This window comes from Corvus kubaryi, unplaced genomic scaffold (assembly GCF_017639235.1).
Source record: "Corvus kubaryi isolate FWS band 111438036 unplaced genomic scaffold, C.kubaryi_AGA036_p1.0 68, whole genome shotgun sequence".
In the NCBI taxonomy this organism is placed as follows: Eukaryota; Metazoa; Chordata; class Aves; order Passeriformes; family Corvidae; genus Corvus; species Corvus kubaryi.
In genome coordinates this window covers 16,724,669-16,742,041 of record NW_024582056.1, presented here as the reverse complement: position 1 = coordinate 16,742,041, position 17,373 = coordinate 16,724,669, and the positions used below count along the sequence as shown (strand labels likewise).

At 39.8% G+C, this 17,373-nt stretch overlaps 1 protein-coding gene across 3 annotated transcripts in view; it reads left to right on the top strand.

Annotated features, from left to right (window-relative positions):
* Positions 1 to 17,373, top strand: part of PTPN3 (protein tyrosine phosphatase non-receptor type 3) — a 164,300-nt gene that overhangs the window by 42,156 nt on the left and 104,771 nt on the right. The window contains exon 1 of one of the 3 annotated variants that reach the window (XM_042048711.1): positions 7 to 17. The exons of the other annotated variants lie outside the window; for them this stretch is intronic. The gene's annotated coding sequence lies outside the window, so the exon portion shown is untranslated. Of the gene's footprint in view, positions 1 to 6; positions 18 to 17,373 lie in introns of those variants that run through there. 3 annotated transcript variants of the gene reach the window in all.

Below are 17,373 nucleotides of genomic sequence, written 5' to 3'. Positions count from 1 at the left end.
GCGGGGCGGCGCGGCAGGTACCGGGCGAGGCGGCGGGAGCGGCGCGGGGCGCGGGGAAAGTTGGCGCCGCCGGGGCGCCTCCGGGAGGCGGGGGCGGTGGTGCCGTCGGGGCCGCCCCCGCATCTCCCTCCTCCTCCTCCTCGGCGGGGCGGCGGAGTGCCCGGGCTGCTGGCCGGCCCCGCGCTGGTGCCTGGCTGTCCGCCGGCCCCGCGGGAGAGCGGGGGCGAGCGCTGCTCCCGGCGGCTGGCGCGGGGGGAAGCGAGCGGGAAGGTGCGCGGCGGTGCCGGGCTGGGTGTCAGCCCGTCGAGCCGTGCCGTGCCCTCGGGGGGCGGCGCTGCTCCGCTCCGCGTTGCCCCTCCGTTTTCTGTTCCGCTCCGCGCCTTGTGTGTTTAGCGCAGGGCACCGGGGCAGGGCGCGGGGAAGGTCCCGTCCCGTCCCCTACTCCCCTGCGCTCGCCTTTGCTGCCTGTAACTATAGGGCGAGTTTGGCTCCTTCTCTAATCCCGTTTTTTTCCCCCCAAATCGTTGGCAGAGCACCTGACCCGAGAGTTTTCTCGAGCCCCGAGTACCTCGGGCGTGTTTAGGAGACGAGCTGCGGGCGTAGAGCGGCCCTGCCCGTGCCCCTGCCCGGAGGGATGGACGGGGTCTGCCGAGGGATCGGAACCCCAAAGCCCGGAGATACAGTACCACAGGCTAGTTAGCAGCAGCTGCCCCACCACAGAGGCTGCCTGGGCTCCACAGAGTTTTCTTTTCAGCATTTTGGGTGCTGACTTGCTCTATGGAGATAAAAAAATCTCCAATATATGATGTATCTGTAATTTATCTAAGATATATATGATATATCCATGTATGTAAAGTGTGACAGCTATTTGCCTCATTGGTGTTATGGAACAGATGCAACAGCAGTAAAAGAGGATACTTCTTTTAATATATAATTCTCATTCATCTTGCGGCATTTCTCGTTTCCTCTCTTGACTGAACTTACCCGAAGTAATTAGTCAGTCTCTCCTTCTGTTGCTCCTTGCTTTCCACCCTTTCAAAGATACAGTTGGGATTTTTTTATTTTCCTTGCTAGGATGGTTGCTTCCCTTGTGGCTCTCTGCAGCCTGTCACACAAATTGCTACTGCTCTAATACCTGTGTAACAGAAAGCAGAACAAGTTAGTGCTTTTATGCTATTAAATATTGGTACTGCTACTCTGTTAATCCCAAACTGTCTTTATAGTAGAAATACGTCTATTACTGAAGAATTAATTTTGCACAGTATTGCACTGAAAGATTATTTATAAAAGGTGAATGTAGATGTGTAATATACTTTCTTAGCTTTGGAGGACAGTTGCACTTTCACTTTTTTTAAAAAAAAGTTTTTCTGAAGCTAGTTGCACAAGAAGCAAATGGTCCCTATTACCTGAGAGTGTTTGATGATAAGGGAAACAGTTACCAAACAGAACTGTGGGGAAGAAGGGTCTGCTCAGTTACCATATCTAGAAAGGCTTGCTCGCTAATGCAATACAAATGCTAAATTTCCATGATGGTGACATTCTCTGGCATTGTCCTGTGGCAAAAGTGTCTTGACAGGCTGGTGACAAATACCTAATACATTTCTGTTTTCTAGTTCGTAAGAAAAACGTAATGTTCTGCATAGTTCTAAGTACACTTAACAGAACAGCTCATTTGAAGAACCAACTTGTGATGATAAGATTAATTTTGTTTCATTAAACACTGTAATATTGCTGGCAGTGGATTCCTGGAAGAACTCTTGACACTTGTCATCTCTCTCTCTGACTTAATAAGCATTTCTAATGTTTCCATTTTCAACTTTTTGCATATTCTAAGACTGGAACAGTTCATTATTTCAGGACATAAATTTGGGTAATATCACAGGAATATATTGTACTGTACAATACTTAACTCTCTACCTCCATTCTTCCAAAATACTTTTGGTACAAAGTAAGATGCTGATAAAACTATAGTTATGTGATATGCTATTAAATTGCAAAGTTCCATAACTGCTTCTCAAGTAATCATTTTGTATTATTGGTGTAATATGCTTAGAGCAGTAGACAGGAGCAACAAAAAAGTAGTAACAAAAAAGCTAGTGGTAATATCATCATCTTCTTGCATATGTTCATGACTTATCACATGATAAATCCTGTTTTCATCCAATCCAGGAGTCTAAAATATCAGCTGATTTCTAGAGATCTTGGGTGGACTGTTTTTTCATAGTCCATATTACAGCAGAGACAGCTGTCCATACTTTTCTGAGCTGTGACCCATTTTCTATACTGATGAGTAAGTGATAGCTTTACGTAGACACTGAAAGAGTAACCTTACAGAGGCACACCAAAAGTCTTGTGTGCAGAAGTCATTAATGTTAAATTCTCCAAGGTGGACTAAAAGCCAGTACAGCGAGCAGTTCTTCTATTTTGTCACTTTGTTCACAAATAATATTTGCCATGCTGGCATCTATGCATAGGGGTATTTGTTCATTAAAAATCAACCGGTTAAAAGTAAAATGCAGTTTAGTAGTGATAAGGACCACAGTTACCAATCTCATTGTTTTAAATGTGGTAAATGTTCATTGTACGTTTTATAGAAACTTTGTGTGGGTTTGGTTTTGGTTGTTGGTTTTTTGTTTTGTTTTTTGAATGAGAAACACATTCCTTAAGCTTCTTAATTGTGAACTTGAGAACTGATTACTGTAAGAGGCAACACTGTGTACTCATCTACTGAAAAGTTTGCACAGAAGTTCAAAAGCTAGAGAGCCACATTTTTCAGTTCTTTTCCCCAAACTACAGCTTTGAGTATACTAAGCAAAAAGTATTTATTTTGCTTCCTGCTTGTGTTAGTTGGTGTTAGTTTGTAGCATTGGTTTCTCTTCTGGCTACCCATGTGTAGCAGTGCAGTGCACATTTTGTTCTGTGGTGTTGAGTGCATGATGTTAGTCGGCAAGGGGGATTTGGCACAACTTTGATGAGCACTGGTGCATCCAATTTGCAGGTGTCTGTCTTGTGGTGAGAACCCATAGCTCTGGCATAGCCCCTGATGGAAGCATTGTATACTTTGGGCTGAAGCATGGGATGATTCACTTGAATAGGAATCAATCAAGTAACTCTGAATTGGAGGTATCTCTTAAGCTTGCGGGAGAGGCAGAATTTAGGCAACTTAATCCAGGCTAGGGAAGTGTCAGTATCAACTAGAAATGCTCTGGCCGCAGTTTTGTCTTGGAGTTGGATGCTTTTCGTGAACTGTAGTGTTATCTTGTTATCGAAGCCTAAAAGTCAGAAGGCATTTGTGGTTTTTCCCCATGACAAGTGGGAATTAATGGGAAGTAAGTTATTCTTCTGTCGAGGTGTTTACTAAGGGAAGAGAGCAGGCACACAAACAGTTGGAGTGGAGTAACAGATGTGCTGCAAGTTTCATCGCGACATACCTTGAGAAAATTTACTCTAATCTCCTCGTACTCTGATACCATTGCCTTCAATCAGCATGTACTGAATGTCACTGAGTATTTCTAATTTCTATTATTAGCACTGTAATATGAAACCTAGTCATGTGTCCAGTATTTGGACTTTGTGTTCCTTCTCTTTCTTCTTTTCATATCCCTGCATTCATGAAATGCTACAAAATCAGATACTATAGAAAACATTGTCTAGTAGCTTACTTTTTAAAGCTTTTTTTTTGGTCTTAATTTTTCTTCCTATTGTCAAACTGCATTGACAATCTTGAAGAGCCTTCTCTCTGCAGAAAACACTGATACTTCCATACATAATTTGGTTGCTTGGGTTGTGCTGAAATCACTGCGATGCTGAAGCCTGGTCATGCCTGTCTGCTAGAATTTGATTTAGGTTTCCAAACATTGCACATGAGTAATGGTAACAAAGGGTTCCCATCTTCTGGGCCAGGAGGAATCAAGAGAGACTTGAAAACTTTGTAGGTTCTTGGTGCACTTCTGTACTGTTGTTCACCTGGTGAGTCTCACACGCTCTTGGCTTGCAAGTTAGAGATGTCCAAGCAAAATATGGGTTCTGGGCATACATTTGGAATACAGATTATCCATCTGGTACTCCTCAGGAAGATGCGAGGTATTTTTTAATCAGTTTCAGAAAAAAGTTGAAAAAGATACAAGCAGAATTTTATCTGCCTCTTCACTGGTCTTAATGTTCCTCTGGCTTTGTCTGTCACTCTTCCGTGGTTCGAGGCCCTTCTTGTCTCACATTGTCTTACTATCCCATCTCAGCATGTGTCTCCATTCTATAACAATACTTCTCCTTTTAAGAAATGCAGTTCTTCTGTCCAAGAACTGTCACCATTGATTTAACAGGAGAGCATATCACTGCATAAGGTGGATCTCGACAGGCTCTAGGTCCCTAAGTCTGAACCAGCACATTATCCTAATGGCCTCTGTTTGAAATGAAAATCATTAGGAGTGGTCTGGTCTGATGTATCTCTCTGACTAGGTTCCCTCTGTTAAACTCCTGCAAATGTCTCCTTAATATGAAGATTACAGAACATTAGACAAGTAATGCAGTTTTACAGATAAAACAGAAATCCCAGAATCAGTGAAGCTTGTGCATGCTATGACCATATGTTAATCTGTCATATTGGAACTGATGAAACTGTAATTCCATCAGTTCCCTCTCTTGGCAAGTTTAGGTTTGATACAAGCACAGCAACATATGTTAGGGGGAGAGAGTGAGCATTTTTCACTAAAAACACTGGAGGAAACTGTTTTTCAGGATTTGGAGTTGAGAGGAATTCTTCAAGATAAGTGGTCTCAATTCCCTTTTTAGCAGAAGGAGTATTAGGCTTTCTGAAAGGTGGTGTTTTGCCAAAAATGAAATGGGTTCTCTTCCTTGCATCACAGAGTTGAAATACAGCCAAGGTAGTATGTTTCATGCTTGCTTGTATTGGCCAATTCGGTGAGCATGTTTCAAGAGGCAATGTAGTAACCCTTGTCACAGCCACCTACTCTGTCATCTTTGTCAACAACCAGCTTTTATCTTACTAATTCAAGCTGGTGGCTGGTACACTCTGAAATTGGTTTGGTAATTATTCTCAGTCAATACTGTGTAGTATTAAGGTAGTAACTTACCAGTCACAGGGTTCTTGGGTCAGTCACTGGTTTCGTTTTTAGAACTTTCCCACTAAGTGATGTTGCTCATAGAAATTAATAAAGAATGAAGCAAAAACCAGTCCTCAATTCAAACCTGTACATGTGTATTATCTTAGTGAGAGGTAAAGTTTTACAGGGAGTTCAAGAAGTTTTTCATTATTCAAAGTGAAAATAAAATCAGTGTATTTTTAAGTTCTCTGCAAGAAGAAAATTGGGTGTACAGAAAGTGATTCCAACTCTTTAATCTTCTATTGCAATGTAATATAAAACTAATTGTGTACTCTTCCTTTCAGTTCACATAACCTTTCAAACAAGCTAAAATATTTAATTTCTGAAATGTTAAGATGGAAAGTAAAAAATATGCTTCACTTTTATATTTTCTGAAAGAGAAATAATAGTAAAATTGGTGTGAAACCATAAAATGCTTCAGCCTTCGTAGCTGACAAATGCAGTTGCAGAGTTTTGGTGGTAGCTCTAATTTTGGTAATTCTGACAGGTGCCAGTGGTACTAACCAAGGCTTGTGCCTCAACAATATGGTTTAAAGGTCGAATTAAACATGCATGTGCACAAAGTAAAGCTACCTTTTAAGATTTTGTATAGCGAGAAGCAAAAAGCCCCTTTTCTTTTCGAGTAACTTATTACTTACTCTGAACCAGACTTTTTTCCTTCTTTAACCTGAGCAAGACTTTAAAAAATAGTTCTAGAGAAGGAGCAGCTGTAAGCAGCTGAAATCAACAGCAAAGTATTTCACTACTGAGTCAAATGCTGTTTTATTTGCGCTTTAAAGTATGAAAGTAGTTACGATTTGACATCTTGTTCATTGATTTCCTGCTATACTCTCCTTCCACCCCCGGAGAGATTTTAATCTGGTGTGTGCAGTGTTATGGAAAGCCAGTGGTTCATAACACCAAACTATGATGAGTAACCATGGCTATTTCCCTAGCAAGTTATGTGATACAGTTACGCTCTGTGGAATGACGCATTTTATGAATCAAAGCTGGGAGCCTGGGCTGTGACTGGTATACATGTGGGATTTTGCACGGTAGTGTTGTTTGCCTACAGTTCTGTGACTATGGATCCTCTTGTTCAACATGGTGTGTTCCCCAGGGATTGGCCTGAGTATGCAGAGGTCTGATCTCTGCTGTTTCACTCAATTTTGGTGCGGGTTTTTTTTTAAACTTAAGGTTTTTATCCCAGATGTTGGATGTGTGTGCAGTAGTATTCTGTCTACATCTGTGTCAGTCTAAATGCTTTTCATAATTATTTGTGATTTTCGGGGTTTTTTCCATATTCCTACGTAGGTGGGGAAGAATTGTGCTTCTGGAACTGTAATGGTATAGATAGAGGCACAGCTTTTGATTGAGGCAAATGTGGACCTGTACCTGAAGTTAAGGACATGCAAGTATTTTTTTGCCATGGTTGTTTCAATGCTAGTGCTTTGTCTGGAAGAAGGTATCTTCTTGACTGTTGCTGGTATTCTAACTAACACATTAAGAGCCTATAGATAAAGCAGACTGTACTTTGGTCAAGTTGAAGATCAGCTAGCACATGCTGAAGTACAGCTTGCCTTATCTTCACATAGTTCTTTCACAACATGTGAGCCCATGTTTACTGGAGGAAAGAAAGGCATCTTTGAACAACCTAGTGAGCACAAGCTGTCCTTATTGGGTTTCAGAGGTTGTTGTAGGATGAGATAATTTCTAGTTTTTGCACATGCTTTTCTAGCCATATGTATATATCTGTATATCAGATTTATTAAAGTACTTTGGAAACTTCTTTAAAAAAAATTGCTTAACATCTTGACCTACTGAGTGCATTAAGTTCATAGTTATGGTATAGTTCAAGCTTTTGTCATGTCCCTGGCTTCTTATTTTTGGGTTCAGTGCGTGAGTGGATTGTATTAATTATCAAAAGACTTTAAGGGGATAAAATTATTGAATTCTGATAGTTTCCTCTTTCACATAGCGTTGCCTGGACTACTGCTGTTTGATTAAGGTTTCCACCCTTTCCTATGCTTAACTCAATTTTAAGTCTTGATTCTCTCCATTTGTGAATCAGTACAGTTATTTATCAGAACAATCCTTGTATTAATAATAGTGTAACCTGGTTGCAATTTTAGTATCTGTTCTGCCCATTGCCACTTTCATCTGTGACATTCTCAGATGCCCAAAAAAGATGTCACAATTTTCACTTGATGGAAACTCATTGGTGAGCTTGGCTTTGGGTAGAGCATAAGCTACTCTAAAAATCATCTTGTTCATTATTCTTTTAATAATTAGTTTGAAAAGAGATCATGTCTTTTGGGAGTATTTTTACAGAAAGACCTTATTGTTTTAATGGTCATAAACATTTCTATCGTCACAGCAAGATTCTGTAAATGTAGTTTATTTTGCATGGTGCCTGAAAAGGTTGCTAAGAATTTAGCCATGCATGAGTTTGACTGCTTAGTTAAAAAAGCTTCATTTTTCTGTGTATTTAATAAAACAATTTGAAAAATGGAATAGTAGAACAAGACAGCATAGGCTGCTTGTCGAGGTATGCAGCATTTGATGGCTGTTTCATAGAATGTTGCAAGCCAGTGATAAAATTACAAATATTTTTTTATAACTTATAATTGTGGGGAACAATTTGGGTGGGGGGGAATCAATACTTTCTGCTTTACTCCAAAAGTGTAGGCAATTTGAGGTTGAGAGAAAATTCAGATCTGCAAATATTAAGCAACTCCTAATTTGTGAAAATACTTGTGATACTGTACTTTGTGTATATTAAATTAACAGCTTTTAATAAGACTGCATGTAGGTGTAGGGTTTTATATTTGCAGCCACGATGGGGAGGTTTTCTATTCTTCTTTCTTTCAGATTTGTTTGACTTTAGCAACACGGTTTTTCTTTGAAGTAGTTGCCAGAAAGTTTAATAAGTGGGGAAAATTTCTGTGGGACCACACCATTCAGGGAGCACTACTGATATGACAAGAAAATAAAAATCCCTGACATATTTTAGAACTCCCTGGAATACTCTTGTAGTAAAGCAGCTGTCCTAATTGTAGCTTTCTGTGCATTAAATTCCATGGTTTTTAAGTTTATTCTCCAGCTTTGGTTAGTGTGCTTCCTATTCATATTGCAAATGCACACCTGGAGAAAAAGATACCTATCTAAACGCAGCTGGTGATTTGGCACTTGGTAGCTGAGAAGGCTCCAGGATTAAGGAGAGCACAGTGATTCTTGGTAACTAGGAAGTGATTCAGTGTTTAATATTGGAAAGAGTTGTGGGTTGTGTGTTTTGTGGGTTTTGTGGTTTTTTTGTCTTATGTCTCTTTTGAACAGATAGCGCTTTATTATTTTTCAGATAAATATTTAATCTTTCCATTCATTCATGTCCTGATATGTGGTGCCTTTGACCAAAGGTACCAAATAACTGATGGATCATGCAAGTGTTCTGTCACTATTCAGTTACAGAGCGCTCTGTTTCTAGCCAGTGCACTGCATGTATCAGGTAGTATCTCCCTGGAATGAGTCAGGAAGATCACACTTTTGTTGTAGCAGATTGCATGGGTTTACAACATCACAGTTATTTCTCCTTGTCACTATGAGCGGAAGAACCCTGTTACACAGACGTGTAAAATCTGTGGTAAACTGGTAAACACTGTTTATTACGTGTTAACATATATCGGCTTTAGATCCTGAGATATCAGTACATTTGATTTTACTGTGAGTGTCATTCGTCTAATTGTTCTTGGTTTCTAAACAAATTTATCTGACTTGTGAGCCATCAAAGGTCTTGTGGTAATCTAACAATGATGCAGTGGAATATGAAGTTGGGCATGTTCAGAATTAGGAAGATTTTCTTCACCAGGTGAATTAGCAAGCTTTGGAACAGGCTGTCCAGGGAAGTGATAGAGTCACCATCCCTGGGGGTATTTAAAAGATGTAGATGTGGCACTTAGGGGCATGGGTTAGTGGTGTCAGTGCTAGGCTAATGGCTGGACTTGATGATCCTGGAGATCTTTTCCAGCCTAAGTGATTCTATGATTTTGATAAAGATAATTCATCACTAGAATAACTTCTTGTTATTTGTGTTGACTTCTTGATTCTGAAAACACAATATAAATAATGTTTCTTCAAAAAAACCCCTCCATCTTCGTGGAGCAAAAGGATTCCAGAGGAGTTGTGATTGTTTTATATAGAATCTTTCTTGTGATGTGGTACCCATTTTCTTTAGCTTACGAAGGAGGATTCTGACCCTTTATTAAAAAGTTTTGAAGGATCATATCCTTTTACATTAGAATTTGCAAAGATTAATTAATGTGGTCTTAAAAGTGAACCTGTAGAATCTGTTGACTAAAGTTAGCTCTGTCGCTGAGTACTCTCAGGAGCAAGCGATTTTGTTACTATTATCAGTTACAACTTGTGTTACTTGTTAACCAGTGCGTGCTGTGTTGGACAGACTGGGAGCAGTGTCGTGTTCTCTACTACGGTCATCATTGTTTGGTTTTGCTTTTTTTTTTTTTTTTACTGATTACCCAGGAAGTAAATCTTTCCCAGTATAAAACAACTGGCTTCAAATTTCCCTTTTAGGTGTCAAAGCAAGCAGCCAAAGACAATTACAAGCTGTGTTAACTGGGCATGAAGGAAATAAATCTGAATGTTGCTTAGTCTCCCAAGTGTCGAGCACTGCAACTTTGTTATCACCTCATTTGCCAAAGGCAAAAGTAGATTTTTTTTTTTTCTGTCCCATGTTCGCGCCTCTGCCTTCTGTCCCCCAGAGGTTTATAAAAAGAACACATTAATGTAAACACATTAATGTAAACCAAACATGGTTTCGTCTCCTCCACTGCTTATCATCACAGGATCATTGAATGGTTTGGGTTGCAAGGGACCTTCAAGATCATCAAGTCCCAACCTCTGTGTGGTGTGCAGGGACACCTTCCACTAGACCAGGTTGCTCAAATCCCCATCAGACCTGGCCTTGAACACTTTCATGGATGAGGCGTCCACTGCCTCACCACCCCCACAGGAAAGAATTTTGTCCTGATATCTGATCTGAATGTACTCTCTCCTAGTTGAAAGCCATTCCCCTTTGTCCTATCACTATGCTCGTGCAAAAGATTCCTTCTCCAGCTTTCTTCTAGTCCCCCTTTAGGGACTAGAAGGCGTAGTTTATTTAATTAGGTAAAATTACTTCTAATCCTAAAATACTATGCTTATCCTTATAACTTTTTTTTACAAAAGTAGATTGTAGGCCTAATGTTGCAGAAACTCCGAAGAAAGTGTTCCTGTAGGTGTCACCTCGGTTGCGTGGATGGTCACAGCACTGCAGGAGTCCTGCGCGTATCAGTGATCCTCGGCTGCCACGTGCTGGCACCCAGAGCTGTGAAATGGCCTCTCTTTGTTAGAGATGGCTCACAGCACTCCTTAAAGCACGGTTGCTTTGCTTTTCTGGCAGTGTGGAGAAAAACTGGCTTTACAACCATCTGCATGTTATAAGGGAAAGTTGAACTTTTAACATGGGTAATAAAAAAAGCCCGTTTTACTGGATTGATTAGATGGCAACTTCAAGGCAATCAGCAAATGTGCCTCTTGCCAGCAGATAAGGTCAGACAGCATGAGGAGCCTGGCTTTATTAATGTCCTTCTTTTCCATCTGTTGAGATCCCTTTTGGCAGTTGATGTGTGACAAGTAAATGAGGTGCAAGTTTCTGTGTCTTCATACTTTTAACTTTGATGTGCTGTCAGCTGACCTCAAGCAACATTGGGTCAAATAAACACTCAGCTCCTGAGTTTTGCTGTTTAAAAAGCGTGGTGGTTGTCCATCCCCGCACCAGTAATGTCCAGTTCTGTTGGTTAGTTTCAACATGTTTTATAGGTATAATGTGTTAAAGACATCAAGCTGCGAACTATATAAAGAGGTTACTGCCTGCCCTAGGGCTGGGGCTTCTGTGTGAGGCTCTGCAGATGTTTGTATTGCTCTGCCCACATGGCAGAGAGTGAGCCTGACTGATGTTCAGTCACTACCTACGTGGTGCTTTCTACATCCTCTGTCGGACAGCTGGGCAAGACTGGCAGTATGGAGGAATGTGTGGGACTCACAAAGGCTTGGGATCTGGGAGAACAGGGGAAGGGCTCACGCTTGGAGAACTGGCAGCTTGGAATCCTAAGAGGTGAGAGTAGTAGTAGGTGCATATTCAGAGGCATCCTGTGTGACTCTCTAGGACAGTGGATGGTGCCGGTTACTCACCAAAAGGGATCACCGATATATTACCAAGTTGTTATAGGACTTGGCCAGTTACTTCTGTTATAAAGCTGTAGTTACTTGAAATAAATATTCTGCAGACATTAACTTCAAATATTATGCTTTTTTTTGCAGGAGGCTTATGTTGTTTACTGTTTTTTTTCATTTTGTTCATGGTTTTTGTTGTTTTTTAATTAGATGCCTGGATATTAAGGGAAAAATAATATTTACTTTGAGAACTATTAAACTCTGGGAATAGGTTATGTAGAGAAGTATTAAAGTCTTCCTTGCTGCCAGTATTCAAGGTTTGACCTGATAGGACCTTGGAAAATCTATTTTAAAGCCCTACTTTCAAGAACAGTTAGACCAGATGATCTCCAGAGGTCCTTTTCAACCTAGATTTTTTCTATGATTCTGTGATCTATTTCATATATAGCCATGTTTTTCTAAAATATTGGTGATAGTATAATGAAAATTACATTAATCTTGTTAAAATAAAAGATATCTTTTCTGTTGAAAATAAATGTGAGAAATCGGTCCACCAATGTGATACTGTTGCCAGTACACAATGATAGCCTTATTAAAAGTTTACATTGTTCTATATTAGAGAAATAGCTATAATGCTAAAACTCAGTTATTTTTACTTTTATGAGAGCAGAAAGAGCTTTTTGCATCCTATAAGGATTTTGCTTGATGCACACCATGCTGCTTGAGTAGCATTTAAAAACCTAGTTTCAAACCTCATTAGGAAGCATTTGACTATTAGTAGCAAATACTTTTCCCCCTTTATTATTGGTTATGTGCAAATGATGAATACCTTTATGAAGATTTTATGGCTGACTGCATGTTGTGTATGCATATGGATATATATGAACATAACATGTATATTGATGTGTTTGTTGCAGAACAAATTGAGCTTGTTAAGCTTATAAATGGTGGAGCTGTATTTGTTTCACAACACTTTGAAGCAGACATGTCCTGTTTGTAGTTGGTTTCTGGGTATTTTTGTTGGTGGGTTTTGTTTTTTTCAAAAATTTGTCTGTCTGTTTTCCAAAATGGCCAGCTGTAGTTGTTGGCCTTCCTGGTGTAAGTGTTTTCGGTTTTGTCCCAGCAGTTCATTGTAGAAATTGTTACAGAGTCAATGTAATCTATTGAAATTCCCTGTATGACATTTCAAATTAAGCCTTTCAAATTTTGCCAAGGTAATTCTGCTGTCTACTGGTTCAGGAAATAATCCTGAGATCCATGGTGATGTCTGTGTGTATACTATATGAAATCTGTACAGTGCTGCAGAAGACCTAAAAATTTAGACCTGGCTTTCAGAATGGAAATTAAGTATCTCTTACTGGAGATAACAAAATCCTGTAAGCTACTTCATGGGAAAGTATACTTAAATATTCAAAACCTTTTATGTTAACTTGTGACTGATTTGCAAGTAAAATTAGGTGTAGGGACTACTTGATTCAGTGCTGATTTGGCTTGAGTTTATCTAGCAACTTTTAGATGCTGTTTCCAGTGCTTAACTTTGCAATAGAAACGGTATTGTATATAAGGATATACTTTACAAGCCTGTTTTATAATGACTCCTCAGGTTCTTTTAAATTTTTTTTTCTTTTTCATTAAGCTAGTAAAAGTATTTCAAGCAGGGGAAAAAAACAGTTACAAGGTCAGCATTTCTCTAAATAAAAACTTTGTGTTTTTTTACCTAGTGTTTCTAATGAGTAATTATTTTTTTTGTTGCTTGTTTAAATTATTTTATGTCTCTATTTTCTTTGCATTTAGATCAACCCTACCTTTTTTTTTTTTTCTCCTGGCACCTAACCGCTTTAGGACCTGCTCTTGAAGTCAGGAGCAAGGTGCTTGCACTGTGCTTGCCTTTGAGAAGAGATGTTTGATGTAGAAGTTTCTTATTCTTCCATGACTCCTTAGCATAATTGCAGCCATCACAGACCGCGTTCAAACATACAGCGCTGCTCCAGGCACTGGCGTGCTGTCACCTTTCTCTGGATAGCTAGATTTATAATTAACTACTGTTTGCACAATTACAGATATTTTAATTTAGGTGACAGCTCCCCTTAACAGGGCAGGGAAGGAAGGGGAGAAAAGACCTTCAAGTGGATTAGTGCTAGAATAGAGGAGTTGGTGGTTTTGAATGCCTGCTAGCAGCAATGAGCGCACTTCTCGAGGCAGGCAGAGCGCAGGCTGCCCTGGGGTTTGTTCCGGGCGAGAGGGCGGTGAGCCCGCTGTGTTGGCTCAGCTCGCAGGTGCTCTGGAAACACCCCCATCTCCAGGCGGGGTTTGGGAGCCTCCTGCCCGGCCCTGGTTAATGAGTAGCTTGGACCTCCGTGTTCCTGGAGCGAGGCGGTCCGACGGTGTCGCGGCGGCAGTGGGCAGGGTGTGCTGGGCTGGGGGCCCTGCAGCCACGCTTTTGGGGGTGGCAGTGGGCCCAGCACAGCCTGGCTTCTCTTCCAAGCTCAGTTTTCAAGCCTCTTTTGGAGGTTTGCATGGCTGAAAACCGGAGGAAAGTAGCCATCTGAAATCTGTATTTTTGAACTTTTTAATCCTTTCTGTACTGCATTTGTAATGAGAGTTGTATTTTGATACTGAAGTTCTGAAGTTTGATAACGCTTGGTAGTAGCTGGACTTCTAAATTTAGGAAAAAATGCTACAGCGTCATAAGGATTTAATTTTACTTCAACTACATTGATATTCTGCTATTTTTGCGTTCCAAATGTTTGATTAATTGATCAAAACAGTTTTGGGTTTTTTTCTGGAGCAAATTACAGTATGATTCTTCTGGTTCAACCTACATGAGTAAGAATGCACATTTCTTTCTTACAAGCTTAGTACACTACAGTACTAGTTTAATTTTGTACATCTTTGACAATGTTGCCAGTTTTTACCCTCATAGTTTATTATTGGTCATTGAACAAAAAGGTCTTGGAGATAAGAAAGTGACAGTCAGTTAAACTGTTGTATACTGAAAGCTTGGGGTAGAAGAAAGTAATTAGTATGGTCTGTGATGATAGTTGTCATATTTGCTCTTCCGAAGTTTTCATTTCCCTTTCCTTCTGGAGATATTGATAAGGGGGAGCTGAGGGGCTGGTCTTGCAGCATTAAAAGTGAATGATGGCAAAATATTTTATACTGTGACAGATCAAACCATCTGTAAAACAAGAACTTAGGACCTGCATTTAAGTGTAATAGTGCATGTCTAGCACAGAAGTTAATGTGTGTATGTGGCCACTGTTAGCTGTCCATACACAAAGAATTTGAGTCATGTTGGAGGAAAAGGGGACAAATTTAGTAGTAAGAGAATCCCAGATAGTTGAATGAGATGCATCTGACTCCTCACACAGCTGTGCAGATAACATTGTTTGAGATTGGCTGAGACTAAAAGGGGATGCTGTCAAGGAAACACTTCAGACTCAGCATGAAATTGTACTAGCTAAAATTAATGAAGGGAAACCCAAAAAAGATACTGAAACTTCAAAGGGCATTTAAAAAACCAAGCAACCATGATCCCCCAAAAAATCCCAAAATAAACAAAAAAAAAAAGCCCCAAACACCATCTTTTATTTCACAATAATCAGTGGTTTAACCACTCTCCTTTTTTTTTTCTTTTAATGGTAGTAGTAGGAATTTGTAGAAATCCTAAATACGTTTTTTTCTTTTTTGCCTGGCACTGATCTAGTTCTTCAGGTGCAAACTTCATTCATTGTTTTAAAGATGCCAGGTAATTCTCCTCTACTGTCTCATCTAATTTATCCTTCAGTCTCTACATGGTTGTCATACCCATTACCATTTGCTTTGTTCCATCCCATTATGTTTTTATGTCTGGTCTTCTGCTTATTCTACTTGAAACCCCCTATATTCTTCAGAGCCTCTGCTAGTTCCTGATTCAATTAGTCTTATCAGTTCTGATTTATTTTTACATTCGAACATCATCTGATATAATGCTTTTAAAATTTATGGAAAGGGGAGCTCTTTCTTCATGAATGCAATAAAAAATAAACCAAGAGGCATTCCCTTTTTGATTTTTCTCAAGGTCTTGAAGTGCTTCCCAGCCAGAGCTTTGCTATGAAGTTCTCCTAGACCTCCCTTCCAGACATGCTTCTGTGATTCATTTTGGCTGCTTTGTGTTGGCTGGCTGAGGGTAGGCAGCCAGCTTGTCATTGCATTCAATCTCCAGCAAAACTGTCCTACCAGTTATTCTTTCTAGTCTTGCAAATTGCCTTTACTTTGAAAGAATTTCTGTTCTTGTCGCATTGCTTCAAGAGGGGGACTCTATGCTGCTGCATGAATTTAACCTGGTTGAGAGTTACATACCTTGCAAGTTTTGGCTAGATTTAGCAGTTAATTTGCAATGCATGCAGAAGCTGAATCCTCACCCCATTTTTGCAAGGGACAAACTTGCTTAGGTGAAATTCTAGGTTTTATTAATAGCAGGAAAGTGTATGTGGTGTAGGTCGGAATTTGTACTTTGATTGCAAAGATCGGTTGGCAGTTGAGAGCATTCAGCATGTGTAAATATTGATGTCACATTCAGAAAGCTCTTGTGGGCAAGCAGACCACTTACTTGGTCATGACAAGTACATTTTGCACTAGGAAAGCAAGTAAGATTAAATAAGCTAAGATGAGTATTTTTATTTAGGTGTAATTTAGGGTAGGCAATCTGGAATAGGGGTCATTACCTTTGTTACTGATTACAGCGTAAGCTTAAATATTAGAGATCTATGTAAAGGTTTAGCTAATAGCTTTCAAAATCAAGTTGTTAATCTATTTTATTTAATTGCTAAGGTAAAATAAGCTTGATGACATCAAAGAATCCATTCCAAATTAATTTCTCCTTTAAAGCTCTCATGATGATCAGTTATTTCCAGCAAAAAAGGCTGTTTTGTCATTGATTTGCTGTACTGCTTACTTTTGGTCAATTGACGAGTCTTAAGCAAAACTAGAAATATAGTGTTGTGTTTTCAAGTAGTCCTTGTTTTGGGGCTTTTCCTTTAAAATGCATTTCTGGTATATTGCAGGGTTATGGAAGACACACGAAGGCAAGAAATCATTAGTAGTTGTGGACTTCTGTTTTTCATTCCAGCTGTTCTGTTGTCACAGCTCTAACCAGATGAGATGCTGCAGTCAACTCCTTCTACCTCTCCCAGTCCTTCCACATTAGGTTTTGAGGAATTTGCCTATTGCAGGGCATTGCCCATTACCTCTGCCTTGCAAAAGTGCTGAGCAGTGAGGAGACTGAGAGAGATACCGGATCTCAGCACTGTAAGCAGAGCTCTCCATTTTTGCTCCTGTTTCAGTATAAACCAGCAATGCTGGCCTAGTGCCTGCATTCCTCTGTAATCGGTTGCCACAGCATGCTAAGATTGCTTTGTGGGAAGTAGATAAATATTCTACCTGCCAGCCAGGAATACAAAAACTGAAATAGAAAGGCTTGGGGAATGTCAGATCAGTTGGCAAAATTTGGTGTGTGTGTTTGAAAATGCTTGGCATTGTCTTGTGCATTGAATGATTTGAAACTTAAAAACCAAACTAGCCTCTGAGTTAAAGACTCTGAAAAATAGCAGCAGTTGATACATAGGGACGCATTCTCAAAAATGAGATGGTTCAATTCTGTAAATTATGTGATCTTGGCTGTACATGGGAGCTTTAATAACCTTGTAAACACAAGGCTGAAGAGACTTGCATTACTTCAGATGCAACAGGAGGCTTTGTTATAAATGCCCATTTGTTGGATCACTGTGTTAAAAACGAACAAAAACTACCTAAGTGGGCTTAAATTATTTGTATAAATGCTATATGTCAGTAGAAGAGTTGGAGAAGAAAAACCAAACACCAAAAAAGCTATAACAACCTCCCCACCTTCTCCAATAAACCCAAAGAAATACTTCACTCAAGAGCAAGAAGTTCTTTACCAGACTCCTTTATGAAATCTCACTCTAACCCATTCCATTTTACTCCCCCAAATTCCAGCTGTGGTTTGCATGACTCTTGCTCACTCTACTTTGGTGGCCTTGTG